This window comes from Triturus cristatus, chromosome 8 (assembly GCF_964204655.1).
Source record: "Triturus cristatus chromosome 8, aTriCri1.1, whole genome shotgun sequence".
NCBI classification, from domain to species: domain Eukaryota; kingdom Metazoa; phylum Chordata; class Amphibia; order Caudata; family Salamandridae; genus Triturus; species Triturus cristatus.
The window spans coordinates 1504921427-1504937748 of NC_140591.1; the positions used below are offsets into that span (position 1 = coordinate 1504921427).

The 16322-nt window shown below is 41.6% G+C and overlaps 1 long non-coding RNA gene across 5 annotated transcripts in view; it reads left to right on the forward strand.

The window, feature by feature from the left end:
• LOC146806014 (uncharacterized) overlaps positions 1 to 16322 on the forward strand; it is a 664408-nt gene that overhangs the window by 460553 nt on the left and 187533 nt on the right. The gene's annotated exons all lie outside the window — the stretch shown is intronic.

Here is a 16322-nt window from a genome sequence, read left to right on the forward strand (position 1 = left end):
ATCATAGACATGAACAGATGACCTATTTGATTGTGACACATTGTCAGCACACCTCCACGTTCAGCAGCTCGACAGCTAGGCTATAAAAGATGCTCAAATTATCTGCATGCACTTTCCCTTGTCAACACCACCTTACCTGAGTGCCTCCTTTCTTCAGTGATGAATATCCGGGCTGGGCGTCTCTGCTCCCCCAACGGTTTCTGTTTGTGCAACCCTCCTTCTTCCATGGTTCCCAATGGCTCCGGGGAGTTTATGGCTTTCCACGGTTCCCTGTCTCCAGCTTCCTGTTGCTGATGGTCCAGTGGCGCAATGTGCCATGGCATAATTACAAGGCCACGTAAAGCCAATTTATGTGGCTTTTAATGGCCTTGTAACTATGTGCCTCTTTCACGCAGAACACTGCATGAAAGGGGCATTCCATGGGTGTTCCCATGTAACACCCTTGGAATCTGTAGCATTTCCAGATTTACGAGATCTCGCAAACCTGAGAATGCGTCAGAATCTAATGCCCCCGCCCCAGGGGAGGCGTTAGGGAAGTGCATTCCTGCCCTTTTCTTTTGATGTAGTGTAGAGCAGCAAGATTCCTTGCAGTGCCGCCCGGCACCATTAGCTCATGAATGAGGCTCCTATTATACAAGTGTGTTAGCATCATTTTTAAGATGAGGTAATTCCTAGCAGTAGGAAACTGACACTAATGTGACTTAGTGGCAGTTTTTATGTTTTAACGATGTACAAGGAAATTCTTGTCAATATAGCGTTGTGTGGTTTGTGGAGTCTTCACATGGGAACGCCAAGCCGACATTCTCGTTTTTGATAAGTCATGCAAAACCGAATTGGTGCTGTGACAAGTTGCCGCTAAATCTGTAAAACTGTCGCTAACAGGACTTTGCTGCAACTTGTAAATATGGCGATAACAAAAAAGCCACCGTAGCATAAAAAAATTGAATTAAATCCTTGTAAATATGACCCTATATTCTTTCCTGGGATATAAATCTCAGGGACTTTGGCAGACTATTTTTGCATGGCAGTCTAAATTTAGAACAACCAGTCATAGTCTGTATGGCCCAAGGTAATTTTGAAGAGTTTTTAAACTCTGCTCTTAACAGATGGAAATCTGGGTGTTGTCCAAAGTGTATGAGTAGACCAATTAGACTGTGATGTTGATGTGTGCAATTTAAATATGAGCAGTGTAAAGCCCAAATATGTTTCAACTCCCCAAGTGAAATGTGAGTTCACAGATGATTCCTGGAATGAGGCCCCGAGTACGTCCATTCTCCATCAGAAATGTTTAGGCATGCAAATTTGTTCGGGGCACAATTTCCTCAAAGATCACATCATACACAAAAACCTGGAATCATTCAATGGGGAACACGTGGTGCCAAAAGCACATATTGCCACAGTAGTTCCAGGCACTGAAGGGAACTACTTTATGTGAATATGTGTCCATTGTGAGAAGCCAGAATGCCATCATCCACAGTAAAGTTAGCCTATGGCTGAATGGGCTGGCCCGTTGCTCCATGCTGTGTGCTGTAGTGGGCCACAAACAGTAGACCAATAGATGAAGAGGGCTGGCTGAAAGGCTCTGTAATTCCTACAGAATGGCATCACTTACAGTGAATGAAATGGTTGTGGTAGGCTGATTGAATTACTCCTCAGCGATCAGCAGGAATCCGTGGCAGAGTGGCATCATTAGAAAGTAGAGGCTCCCTCCTTTCAAATGATGCCCTTCATATAACTCCTGCTACCTCGGAGGTAATAGAAAACTCCCGGGCAGGAGCGATCATAGACAAAATGACCACCTCAATTTTCCCTTTGTTGAAGGGCATTGAAGCCTTCAGGGAGACAACAACCCACCTGCTCCAACACCTGTACAGGGAAAAAGTCATTTTTGAATATATGCCCATGTGGGCTTGACCCTTTGCCTGGGGGCTGACCCTGCTATAACAAAAAAACTTCCCTAGTGTTTAATGGGGATTCTTGTTCAGGGACTATAGTTTGGCCACATTTGCTAGCATGAATCCATTTAGGAGAGGCACCACTCAAAGGAGGAGACACTCATCTTTCCAGAAGTGCCTCTCCCATGTATGTGGGTGCTGTAGTGGTTAGAGAAATATGTCTGGATGTTCGCCGCACTGCTAACCTCCTGCTTGATTGCCAGGTTGTCCGGTGGGTGAAGTCAGAACAGTGTATGGCATGCTCTGCGTCAGCCACTCATATTTAATCAGATATGGGAAGCATTCAAGGCAAACATCACACATTCCACCAAACAACCCATGGAGTTCAAGATGTTCACCTCCTCCATATTATAAACTTAATGCTGATGATCTAAACATCTCATCCTCCACTCCAGAGGAGTTAACATTCCTAAGGCGCACTTTATCAACGATGCACAATGGCCTTCATAACATAAAATAAAATGTTGTTTGTTAATGAAGAAAATGTTTTTAGAAAAGGCGAAAGAAGGCTGCAAAAATAGCACATTTGGTTTGTAAAAGGTTACTTTTATAAAAGAAAAGGAATTTGTTTTTAATATTGGCTCCTTCAATATGAGATTCACAGTAATAAGTAAGGAGCATATTGTTTTATTACATTTACATTGTGACATACACTGGTTAACAGTCACTAAACGTGGTACATACTAGAGTCGGGTTGCTAAAGCCATTGCGGAAAACCTAGGTCCAAACAGAAATTGAAAAGAGTAATTGAGTGGACTCAAGGAACACCACTATGAAATTAGGTTAAGAAAATGTTACTTAAAGAAGTTCTTGAGAAAATATTTTCACTACATCTCTAGTATATCAAGAATAAAATCAGTCCCAAAAATACTCTGGAGGTACCAAAAATGCTACAGTACCTCTTGCAGGGGTAAGACATCCCCAGATATCATCCATGGCAAGTTATTGTCTAGCTGTTTAAACTGCAAAAAGTGTTGTGTCAAGGGGGCCTTTTGTATTCCGCAGCCATGTTTGCCCTCATGTTGATTTATTCTCAACTTTGCCTTCTCTGTAGTGTGCCCAACAGAGAGTAACTCAACTCAGTCAATCAATTGCACAAATTACATTGATGCTGTTACAATTAGTGCAGGTTTATAAGGTGCTGTGTAATATTGAAACATCTTAGTGCTACTAGTGTGTGCACATACAACCCATTTGGCACATGTGAAATCACTTGCAACTCCTGGAAGGTCCAATGCTGCTGTCAAATAACTAGTCATGGTTGTATGGGCTTAGACTATTTGATTTTCAATATGCTGATTTCTTTTAAAAGGAATTAGTTTATTTTTTTGAAATTGCATATTAAATTGTTACAATTACATAAAAGTATTCTTTTGATGACATTTTTCAAGGAGTTAAAAGTAATGTCATGAATCTTATGGTTTAATAATTTCTCTCTTAGATAAAACCAAGCATGTTTCTTTGCTCACTTAACCAGCCGGCAAGAATAGCCTCTCTTGGTCAATCTTTGGCAGAGAGCCTCTGATTCCAAAAATGGTGAACTTTAATATTCACAATTATCTTGTAAGAGCAAGATTTGCCTTAAAAGGAGTCTATTGCAAATGATATGAAGATGGTGGGTTCCGTGCTGTAGAAGGAAATTGCTTTTTGCAGATTTTCAAAATACGTAGAATGAGTATTATCCACATCATGTTTAATTTCCTGGTAAAGTTAGACTTGGTAACTTTTTAGGGCTTAGATCAAGACATTCTAAGCAGCAGTCCATTGTTAATATTGACCTCTGCAAAGGTTCAACATAGAAGTAATGTACTTAGACTGTATTAGAGAATGTAAGATTAAAGATGCAAGATTTATGGATTGTACATTTTTATTGTTAAGCTATTGTGCTTAGATGTGCAGCACTTCATCAGTGCCTTCCCAAATACTAATATGTACATTTGCTATAGTTTTATACTCGTATTGCAAGGTTTAGTGGTTTTACACAAGTTACTCAAAATGCTCTGAGCGCCTTGTATGGGAAAACCCAGTAGTGCCATTCAGCACGTGGCATCATGTCATCAATATTTCATTACATATTTCTCTGAAGCAACAGCCGTCTCAGGTGGTTTTAACTGATGCCGAGCTAGAGCGAGCATGCATTGGTATTTGGAATTTGAATAGGCTTAAAGTGAAAAAGAGCTTCTGCAAAGACGCTTTTTAAGGAGACCTGATATTTGCCTGAGGTATGGGCTGCCTGAAGTAGTGCATTAGATATTTAGTTACTTTTTAGCAGTAGAGACATAATGTAATTTTGAAATAAGTAGTGTTTCTGCCGATCAATTGCAGTATGGGATAAGGGCCATTTCTCAATCTTGTACACCCAGAGACAGTGCTCTGTTTGCACAACTTGCTCTCTGTCGCTTGTTGTGACACTAGGTACTGCTACAAGGATTTGCAATATTCTATTTAATTAGACAATCACAAAACATATTAATATTTCAGAAGTGCACCTCCGACACTTAGGTCAAGTTTTTAAAAGTCCACTCTTTTCCGTACCTGGGCATAGTTTCTACTGACCACATGTTGTACAGCAATGAATCACTCTACGACTTATCAATCAATATTATATCCATAGTTTTAAGGAACATATTAAAAGAGGACTGCATAAGGTCTGCATCAGGCATTTGTGGAAGTCAATCCATTTCTTTTAAATTCTATGTACTTCCATGTTTTAGTTTTGTTAACTAAAAGACTTCTAGAACAAAAGAACTATAAGGTAAGGTGTACTTCAAGAAAAAATAACTTGCTTTTTGTTACACCTGTCAGCCTTAGGGTGGTCTTCCCCGACTTTTTTGCCACTCATCGTCACCCTTTTTGCTGCACTTATTTTTGTTTGCTTTAGGACTATGTGCACTTTACCACTGCTCCCCAGTGATAAACAGCTTGTGCTCACTCTCCTAAACCATGCTTACATTGGCTCATACCCAATTCCATATTTAATTTACTTAGACGTTTTTTGTAAAATGGTATACCATATTCCCAGGGCCTGTAAATTAAATTCTACCAGTGGGATTGCAGAATGTCTTGTGTCACCCACTTAAATAGCACCTTACAACATATGCTAGGTCTGCTGCCTGAATGCAGTTTCAACCTGCAATGTCAACTTGGTATTAAGGCCCCTTTATTTATATATCAATCACCCCAACGGGCATGGTGCTGTGTAATTGAAAGGTTTGACATGTACTTTCAAATTTTACGTGTCTTGGTAGTGAAAAAATCCCAAATTCGTTTTTCACTACTGTGAGGCCTACCCCTCCCATAGGTTAACATTGGAGATTCATTATTGCAATTCATAAGCAGTAATTTCCAAATGGGAGCAGGTAGCTATGCCATGTTTGGCGCCTTTGGAATTGTGGTGAAAAGCCAGCTGATGTGACCTGCTGTGCACTCTGCAAAACCTGTGCCTGAAGGGAATGCTTTGCTGCCTGGTGCCTGCCTTGAACCCTCAGAGACCAGCCCTGCTGTTGAGCACTTCACCTTCACCTGAACCCAGGACTACCAGAGTAACTCCAAGGGATAGTTTGCTGGTCTCCTGTTCAGAGCCACAGGAACTCAAAAGGCACCCACCATCTTGACTCCGCACCTGGACCCAGCCTGAGTGAGCTCTGAACCTCCAAGAGGTGTCCCAGTGGACCTGGACCCTTGGTAGTGGTGTTAAAGGTGCCTAGATGACCAAATCCCAAAACTGACGACAGATACATTTTGGTCGGAAACCCTGAGAGCCAGGAGCAGACCATTTCTCCTGCTACATTATTATTAGAAGCAAATCCTTTTTGGCGGTCCTTCGACAAAGGGTATCCAGCCTCGTGGAACTGTCTTTGCTATAGCCCACTGCCTCTTTCAACTGGAGATTTTTGACTTCCATTTTAGAGTTTAGGACCAAAAGCAGAAATCTTCACAGTGGGTTTGACCCAAGGTTATCTGACGATGACGCTCCCTCCTCGGAAATCTCCTGTAGCCTTGCCATGCTCAACGCTCCCTTCTCAGGCACTTTTTCTCAGAATTTCTTCTACGTCCGAAGGTAAGCACTGACTGGGCCCAATCCATTGTGTGTATCTGAACCACGCTCCATCGCAGTCTGTCATATTTTTTTACTTTGACCTGATTTCGCACTACTAGATATTCAAGGTTGGTGCTTTGACATTTTACGTGGTAGTTTTTACAAAAACAAATAAAAATTCATAAAACCATTTAAACCTATTGAATTTTTGTTTGTTTTGGTGTCAAATAATTGATTAACATTTACTTTGTGTTTCTAAATTTGTTTGGGATTTTTCTTGTATTAGGTTTTTGCTTTAAAACTATTTATGTGCTGCATGAATACCTTACACATAGCCTCTAAGTTAAGCTTGACTGTTTTTTGTGCCTAGTTACTTCGGGTTAAGCACTGGTCAATTTAGTGACTCTTTGTGGTCCATCCTGCAAGTGATTGTGGCTGTTGCTTGACCAGAGCTCACACCCCAGTCAACCAACAACCCGATTTCTCATACCTTCTTATTTAAATCTGGGGGCTTTAAAATCTGGGAAAGATCAAGGGAATAAATAATCAAATCAAAGCTAGCCATCAGACAGTTATAAACATGCCTATGTCTTAAGTGAAGCACCAGTGTCATGAGTTACACAATACTGTGGGAATGTAAGTACAGCGCCATGCAGTATCACCACTTCATTAATATGCAATTAAAATTTAAACTCCAGGAAATGGGGATCAACTGGTTGGAGATGGTTTTACCACACTTTAATGCTCATATTTAACACGTATGAGACAAAACTGTGGTGGGTTTATATGCTGACAATGTATTACTAAATGTTATTAAGTAACCTTAGACCTCATTTTCTTCTCTTTATTTAAGATTGCTGGACTGGTAAGAAACGATTTTTTTTATGTACTGTCTTTGCTTTACATTATAGCATTGGTGGCTGACATTGGCGGCCCATTGGCAGTTTGCCAGTGCCATGGAAAATCATCTGGTAGCATTGTCTGCCATAGAGCTGTATTGTGAATACTATTAAGACTCCAAGGGTCCTCTTAGAAATGAGTAATTCCATATTTCCATGTGTTTACACTAATCGAGATTGTGCCTGCTTTGAGCAAATAAAATCTCCATAAAGAAACAAGTGGGTTCTCATTAAATCCATGGACCTTGCCATTTCTATGGCACCAGTAACAGGAATTACTAGCTACATCATGCATTTTAAACCACAATCTTTTCAAATAATTGCTAAAAAGCAAAAGGCTCTGAAAGGGCACGTATTACATTTTTAATCCTCTCCTGATGTGCCAAGATATCTAAACCTAACACTCTGCAGGAGTTGACCGCATTTTTCCAAAGTGCACTATGGATGTCACTACATTTGAAAAACTAGCATCATTGTGCCAGGGCTAGCATTTTCCTATAGAAGCCCCCAATATTCCAGTGCCAGAATGTTTCAATTTATGCCAATCATATACCACAAACGATCATTCCACAGCCTGCCATGGGCTTGGCCTGTCTCATTACATGGCCAAAAAGAACAGCCTCCTTGTATATGGGCCCTCTGTTGTGCAGGAGAGCTGTATAGCAGCAAGCAAGTAGTCACAGGTCTCCTTTTGACGGATTGTTGCCTGACGAGGCTGGCATCATATTGCTTGTGAATCATCAAAGGGGTCATGTCTGTAGCTGGATGACTGTGATTATTTACAAGCAATTTTATAGACATATGTTGTCTGCTACACGTGACACTGGCAAGGCCCATCCTGACCAGAGCAACTATGTAATTCCAAGATCTCCTGTCGTAGTTCCCTGGTCAAGTCTAGACAAGGTAAGCTAAGCTCTCTAAGTGCAGCGCTGTAGTCTCTGTCCTCAATAAGCAGAGGCTGCCACTATTAAACTTGGCCTCATGTAAGATTAAAAAAATAGTGTTCACTTTTGCTGATGCTGATTCAAACACTGCCTACGCCAAAATGAATATATATGCTGAGTATGGAACATTGAGAGTTGATGTTCAATGTGCATACAGAGCATACATTTTAATTTAGATTCAGTCGGATCAGTGTTGACTAGACACAAGTCAAGATTGTCACTTCCAGGAGGAAGAGTGGCTTGGAATGGGTAAACGTGATATGTATCCTGTGACAGTGGCACTTCAGTGACCAAGTGTTAGCAGGAGGGGTCTGATGAAGCAAAGCAAAGTGTGTTTATGGCAAAATGCAGCAATGTGCATGAGACACCCAAAGTGCTGTTTGGTGATGCACTTGGAAGGCTAGCCATATGATATACAGTCTGGCATATTTGACAGCTCCATGCAGCACTTAAGTGTAGTTAATTGACAGCCACTTGAAGCACTGCTTAGTAGAATGTGTTTTGTTGGTTTATCCTTGGTGTATCCTTAAACATTGTACAGTTGATATACAGTTTTAGCTCTTAGATCTCCTTGCAACATGAGCCATAAAGAGTACAATACAATTTGTTGGCAATCATGAAATGTCACATATAAACAAACTGGCAGCCAGGCACGGGCTCTGCACAGCTGCTGATTGAGAAGACCTTTACTTGTGAGGATCATCATCACAATGGACTTCATAAACATAATGCACCTGAGAGGACTGGTGATAATAAGCAACTTCAATCCCACCCCCTATAAGTTTACATTCTGTGTAAATGAGAGGTTGGCATGGTACCTGGCAGGGATTGCAGGGAGTGGGGTAGGGAGGCTCAGAGCAATATATTAGTATCCACCTAGAGTTTAATATGCCTGAAGTGATCCCAGCTCTGTAACTATTTGAGTCTGAGCTCTAAAAACTGAAATTGAAGAAATAGTATGTTTCCAATAAGTGTGTAGGTAAATAGGAGTATGGGCCAGTGGGTGGCAGGGGTTGGAGAAAGTGATGTGGGGAGGTTGTCCGAGGACAGCGCTGAACAATATATTTGTGCCCTACTCTGTACAGGGTAGAGCTGGAACATAAACTATATGTACGCTTTGACTCTCTCAATCATATTTTTGGACAAGTGTTGTTTTTTTAAAACCAAAAAATTATTCAAGTAGGAGTAAAACCACCAGGCCTACCACCCAAGCTTTGGTTAGTTTATTACTAACAAAGCTAGAACTTGAGAAAGTGTATATTCGGTGTCTGAAATGGCAAGGTAATTTCTATTGGATCTAAAACAGAACTAACCTGTTTGATATTCAGCAAATTCCATTATAATAATCTAAGAATTTTTTATTTTAGCAAGTAATTTTGCTGCACCGCCGAACGCCAATTCAAAAGGGCAGGAATGTACTGCATTTACAAGATACAGTGCATTATTGTCCTTTCTACCGGTCCACAATTTGCTGCCAAGCACCAAAACAAGCACCCTTGTACAATGGTGCAGGGTGTCTGTGTTGTTGGCTTTTGCCACTTTTCGTGGCTTCATGAATATGATGGTCTAATTTGTGCCTTCAAGCGTCACAAAAGTGAAGATTCAGAGGTGCAAATTTGGTGCAAGGGAATTGCAAATAATACCCCTATATTTTTTTTCTCTTAGGACTGGAAGGAGTTTTGTTTTGTAGGCAGCCAATCAGAATCAATGTGGGTAGCCCACACATCTCTGGACTGCTGTTTTACAATCCAAGGAAGGGGAGGGGCAGCCCAAATCAGCTGCATTCGTTATATGGATAAGAAATCTCTTCATGTCCCTAGATCATCTGCGCAACACAGATCAAAAGAGCTCTGTCTGCTATCATTTGCTGGCAGATGTGCAATGTGTTTCTCTCTGCTTTTATGACCCATTGTATGACAGCCGATGCATTGGTTTCCCAAAGTACCTCTGCCCGTTTACCTCCCATGCACCCACTCTTTTTGCCTTTTTAGGTTGTGCGTAAGCGTACAACCTCATGTATACTTTATCATACTTCTTTGTGGGCTCAAAGCCAGGCCCCTGCTATTCATTTGTGTGTTTGAGTTTCCTTTAGAAATCCTTGCTTGCTAGTGGTTAGTTTTGCCTCTTTGTCCCTCCTTTTTCTCCTTGTTCCTCCCAGGCAGCAGGGACTGTATCAGTATGCTTGGTTATGTTCATCTTTGAGTGGGGGGACTATTTTATAACTTTTTTTCCTGGCCTGCCCGTGTTAAACTGTGGGTGGTTCAGGCCCGTGACTGCTTGCATTTTAGCGCAGCATTCATCCCTCCCACCTCCTCCCAAGCTGGAAATGACCAGCTGTTATGCTCCAATCCGAGTTGCGACAAGGATGTTCTGCTAATTGTTTAGGCTGTGCTGTCGCTGAGGAATATGGTTAGTGAGAGTCCGAGGCAGGAATCTTCTAAAGGTGTAGGCAGCCTGCAACTGTTTACATTAATATTCTCCAAGCACTCCTGGACATTTTTGGGACATGTTTGCTCCTCTATTAGCACCAGCCCCTAGAGGCAAGCATTTCAGGCTTGCAGTTAAATCCCAGCAGCCTGCGCTTCCACCTCCCCAATTTTGCGTCCCGCCCAGCTCCCATCCTCTTCCTTGGAGAGGCTCTGCTTGGCTCAGAACTGAGCTCCCACTCATCCTAAACATATACATAGTTCTGAGAAGCACTCCCAGCCCTGGTATGGGGAGTCACTAAAACAATTGAGACAGGAATGTCGCAAACAGGAGCGAAAAGGGCAAAAGAATAATGAGGGTAACGTAATGAAGGAGTATAAAATTAAATTAGCAGAAAACAAACAGCTTATTCTGACTACCAAATCAGGTTACTACTGTGAACAAATTAGAGTAGCCTGTGATGCAAACAAAATGCTTTTTGAGGTTATAAAAAACCTCACAGCACCCGTTAGCATCAATGTAGCGACTAAAAATCAGGAATTTTGTGACTCAGTTGCTCACTTCTCTCAGGAGAAGGTCATTATTATTCATAATCAGTTAGCTACCTTTTCTAATGTCCCCATAGATACAATGCAATGCCCCAATCTGGAGCTGGAAAACAATGTTTAATAGCTTTAATCCACCTGCTGCAGTACAGATAAGGAAATTGATTCCCATTATTAAATCAGGTTCCCCTAATGATCCATGCCCACCCAAGATATTTCTTATGACACCAGAACCCCTCGCACATCGACTGGCCGATATTATGACAGCCATGTGCAAGCAGGGAATTTTCCTTAATGGCTGGAAATTAGCGTCAGTGCTTCTGCTTTTAAAGAAACCTAATCTCGACATGAAAGAGTTGGGTAACGATAGAACCATTTCTAGGCTACCCTTCCAGGCTAAACTGGCAGACAAAGTCCCCAATCAACAATTAATGGACTACATTGATAGTAACCGCGTAGTGGATGATACCCAGTTTGGTTTTTCAGAGAAAACATAGTACTGAATCTGCATTGGTAAAGGCAACGGAAGAAATAAGAGCTACTCTTGATCTTGGAGGAAATGCAGCTCTGGTATTATTGGACCACTCAGCATCGTTTGACACAGTAAAACACCGGGTGCTGGTTGGTTGACCATCTGCTGAGCATGGGAATAGGGGGTACAGCACTGAGCTTTTTAAAGTCGGTTTTGACGAACAGGCAGCAAAATATCTAGGTGGGGAATTTTACTTCTCAATTTAACTATCTGCCCTGTGGGGTACCGCAAGGCTAATCCCTAAGCCCCACGTTGTTTAATTTGTATGTCACTCCACTAGATAAGCTTATTAAGTTCTTTTCTTTTTCCATGGAATCCTATGCAGATCACACGCAGATTATAGCATCTCTTGCTAAAAACACAATTGACTCTGGGGACCCTTTTAGGGTCAGTATGCAGGAAGTAAATAAATGGATGAATAATAACTCATTGATGTTGAATTCCTCCAACACTGAGCTTATTCTATTTGGAAATAACCCTTCTTTTTGGTCACAGTCTTGGTGGCCATTAGAACTAGGAGCACATTCTATCCCGGTCCCAAAGGTTAAAAACCTGGGGATCCAAATAGATAAAAATCTGAAGTTTCAGCAGCAAATTTCTAAAGTCATCACGGCCTCCTACTACTCGCTGAGACTTATAAAACAAATTGAGAAATATCTGCCCTTTGAACTCCTAAAAACGGTGGTAATTTAATTAGTTGTGATGAGTATAGACTATTCTAATAGCCTTTACCTTAACATCTCAGTCAGACTCCAAAAGAGGGGGGCAGGGGAGTTTCTTTAGATCAACTGCTTTGCTATGGACTTTAAGCGTAAGTCGAAGCAAAGTGTTTGTGAATCGGGCCATATGTATTGTAGTTTCTTTCTGTAACAACAGAAGTATAAACAGATTACAGCGACCATTAATGCAAACAGCATTTGCCCTTTAATCCTGCTGGGTGGAAGGCTTAGTGTAAGGCATATTTTTTGTGACCTTTGGTCAAATGGTAAAACTACCACCCATGTTATAAATCTATGTCTTATTTCCCTGTACTTTCTCAGCTTCATCAGATTCTTTGTTGCCACAACCAAACTATAACCCTGTACTCTAAATGCAGTCTCTCTAATTGAGTATAAAGTGGATTTTTTTTACCTGCGTATCTCTACTTGCTTCTTCCGAATTTGCATTTCTGATTTTTTTGCTGCTGAATCACATAGGCTGCTCATTTGTATGGGAAAAATGTTGTTTTGTTGTGTGGTGGTGTTATATGGTGACAATGTATAATTAAGTGTTACTAACTAATCCTATACATCACTTTCTGCTCTTTAAGTGGCAACCTCCGGTAAGAACATATTTTTATTACATACTCTCTTCGCTTATACATTGTTGCATTGGTGGTTGACTTTAGTGGCCCATTGCCTTTGTCCTGTGAAATCATCCGGCAACTCTGTCTGCCACAAAGTCATAAGCTGATTACGATGGGGACCCTAAGGGTCCTCTTAGAAAACAGGAATTACATGAGCCAGGGATTCCTACGATCCACTCATTTTCTCTACTCTTGACCTTGTCTGCTTGGAGCACATCAAACGTCCAGAAGAAGCAACTAGGTCCGCAATAAATCTATGGACCTTGTCATTTTTATGGCACATATAGCACGCTTTTCTAATTTCATAGGGCAAATCGTAATGAGTCTCTTAACATGGCCATTTCAAAATGCATTTTTCATATGTTTGCTTTGAATTAAAATTTTATTTTTTCTTGAAATATTGCTTCCAAGCAGGCCTCTTTGGTGGTCATTTTCATTGTCAGTATAATTAGTGAAACATTAACACATATAGCGTTTGTACTTAGTGTGTGTGGTCTTTGCACCCGGGGTTTCACAGGTTTTTAGCCTAATTTTATTTAATTTGCCCCGTCAGTAAACAATGTGCTGTAATGGAAATACCTATGAAACATGTGGCCAGGGATGTTCAGCACTGACTGTGTAAATACCTGATGGAGAACCACTTTACATGTCAATACCATCACCACAGTGAACTCCAAAACCCAATGCACTTGGGAGGACAGGTGATAATGTGCCAGCTGTGCTTCCACCTCTGTAAATGTTGGAGTCTGGGCTCTGAAAACTGAGGGTGAAGAGACAGTATGTTTCCAATATAGAGTGCAGGTAAATGGGAGCAGTGGGCCTGTGCGTGACAGGGTTTGGAGCAAGTGGGTGGGGTAGAAAGGTTGTCTGAGGGCAGATCAGAGAAATATATTTGTATTCAATATGGGTACTGCTCCACGCAACAATTAAATACAGTGCTTAATTTGTAAAACAATAAGTGCCAGGTCCCTAATCAGTGGGCAACTGCAGCTTGCTACACTTATTGCCCCTGCCTGCACTTGAATGGATTGGGCAGCAGGTATTAGTCATTTTTACTGTATATTGAGCGAATAAACAACTGTTGTTGTCCTCATCTCTAAATTTTGCTATAGAGCTCCACCAGATGGCAGACTGCCAAAAGTCCCAGTTTGGACAATTAGGTAGCAGTGCCGAGCACTGGAATCCACCGGCTCAAATTTAGCACAGATTAAACGGGGTGAAGACGGAATACAATCTATACAGTTTTTGACTATAGCAGTCATATTTTTAGATAAGTGTTTGATTTTTTGGGCCATCAAAATATTCAAGCAGCAGTTAAAACACTGAGCATACCAGTCAATCTGTGGATAGTTTATTCCTAATAAAACTAGAACTTAATCAATTTATGAAATGGAAACGTTATTTCCATTGGAGCTAAAACAGTGTTGGCACGTTTGATATCCTGCAATCTGGAATTGCTATTTTTATTTTAGGCCTGGGTGCAGTTTATGATCGTGGGAAGCCAATTAGAGTCAATGTGGGTAGCTGCATCTCTGTGGAATGGTGTTTTGAAGTACAGGGAAGTGATGGGCAGGCCAAACCGGCGGTTTTCTTTATATGGATAAGAAATATCTCCATGCCCCTGGATCACCTGCAAAGCACATTTTTTTGAAGCAATTAAGATCTGCAAGCAAAAAAAAATGAGTAGCTTTTACTAATTAATCTGATGAAATATGGAACCCAGAAGTGCATGTATTTTTAAAGGTTAATGTTAGAATCCTACTTTGATATTCTGGGAACACTTACATTAAATGTCATGTTGTAAATTAACTTTAGTGGGTAGCCATTTTAAACTGAATGTTTTATTGTCTATCCAGCGCATATTTTGTAACTTGTCATTTCATCTTGCAAATGTTTCACACTTTAGTGATGAAAGATGCTGTGAGACAACCTGTATTTAAAGAATTGTGAGGATGTCACTGGTTACAAAATAATAAACACAATACACATTTTTCACGTTGGCAGGTTGCAACTTGTTGCAAGTCTAATTGCTGTTTTGCCTGAATCTCCACTCACAGATTTTTTGTAAAATACATTTTTATTGTATTTATTGGTCATCCAGAATCACAATACAATTATGGCAGTAGTATACTTCACAGGAGAATATGGCAAAAATGCCAATACATTCCGTTTAAAGGTGGAAAACATTCACAGCATAAACTTTGTATTTATGATACATATTACCATGTCCGGACAAAACATCAGCTACTCATGGATATAAATCACAACACAATACTCTTAAAAAGCCCCACTCCTCCCCCCCAGGGTCGTCTAGAGGAAAATCCCCCCCACACCATGTGCCGTATGTTGGGCTACATCTTCCTGTTGTTGCAGGTCTCCTACATTCTTGGACTGTATATTCCCAAGCGATACCAGCACCTCAGACTCAGTATTGTCAGCCTGCGTCCCCTCCACCTCCTGTGAGGTGAGGACCCCTCTAGTGGGGACTTATGTAATCATGGCATACCAGGACCTCGCATCATCTTCCAATTTGTCATCCTTCCTAACTCATTTCATGTGGCTTAGCTCCGCCGTCGCCGATTCCCCATAAGTCTTTGGCCTGACTCTCCACCATGGGGGGCGTCAAGCTCATCCACCTAATTGCTATTCTCCGTTTAACCAGTACCAGCCTCAGCTGGAGAAATTTCCTTGTAAATTTTTTCCCTTTAGGGCTAGGAAGGAGCCCCAGCAGTATCTCCTTGATCAAGTGGGGCAGCGTCCATCCAGTAACCCTGTGTAGGTGTTCTAACAACGAACCCCAGAAGGACACTAATTCTGGACAGTCCCAAGTCATATGCAGGAAGTGGGCATCTGTGTAACCACATTTGGGGCACCGGGCAGGGTATATTTTGTGCAGTACTCGGGGAGTCAGGTAGGTTTGATGAACAATGTTAAATTGAGTGAGCTTAAATCTGATGTTGGAGCTATTTTTCTTAACCCCCTCATGTACCCTCTTCCACTCAGAGTCTGTTATCGCATCCCATTTAGCTTGTACTAGGAGGGGTTCAACAGCGATGTCCTCTCTGAGTGCCCTGTAAACATGGGAAACTAGTCTGCGTCTCAAAACCAAGGTCGAGATAGCCTGTAGGGTAGCTGATATGGGTGGCTCCTGTCACAAGCGACCGCCAACATTTTTGTTTGCTGAAGGTACTGTCCCCTGCCCAACTCAAACGTTGACTCCGCCTCTTCCCTGGTAAGGAACTGCTGGGCAGAGTACAGGTCCCCCATCACGCGGCAGCCCCCCTCCGTCCACTTAGTGATGGACATGTTATAATGTATACGTTTGAATGGGATCACTGCCCATAGCTGGACATCCAAGGCATAAGGTGCCCATTTCACCACAGTTTTAATTGCAGCTTTCCAGGTTGCGGCCACATGCCGAACAATGTACAGGAGATGTTGTGGCACCCTGGACCCCAGCATGAGGAGGTTCTAGAGAGGAGTCCCCCGGTGATTACCTTCCAGTAACTGCTTCTCCCAATTGTTGTGATCATCCAGCCAGTGCACTGCATGCTGGAGTTGTGTCACCATATAGTAAAGGCGCACCCGAGGGACCTTGAACCCCCTTGTTCCCTTGTCCACTGTAATCTATCTCAT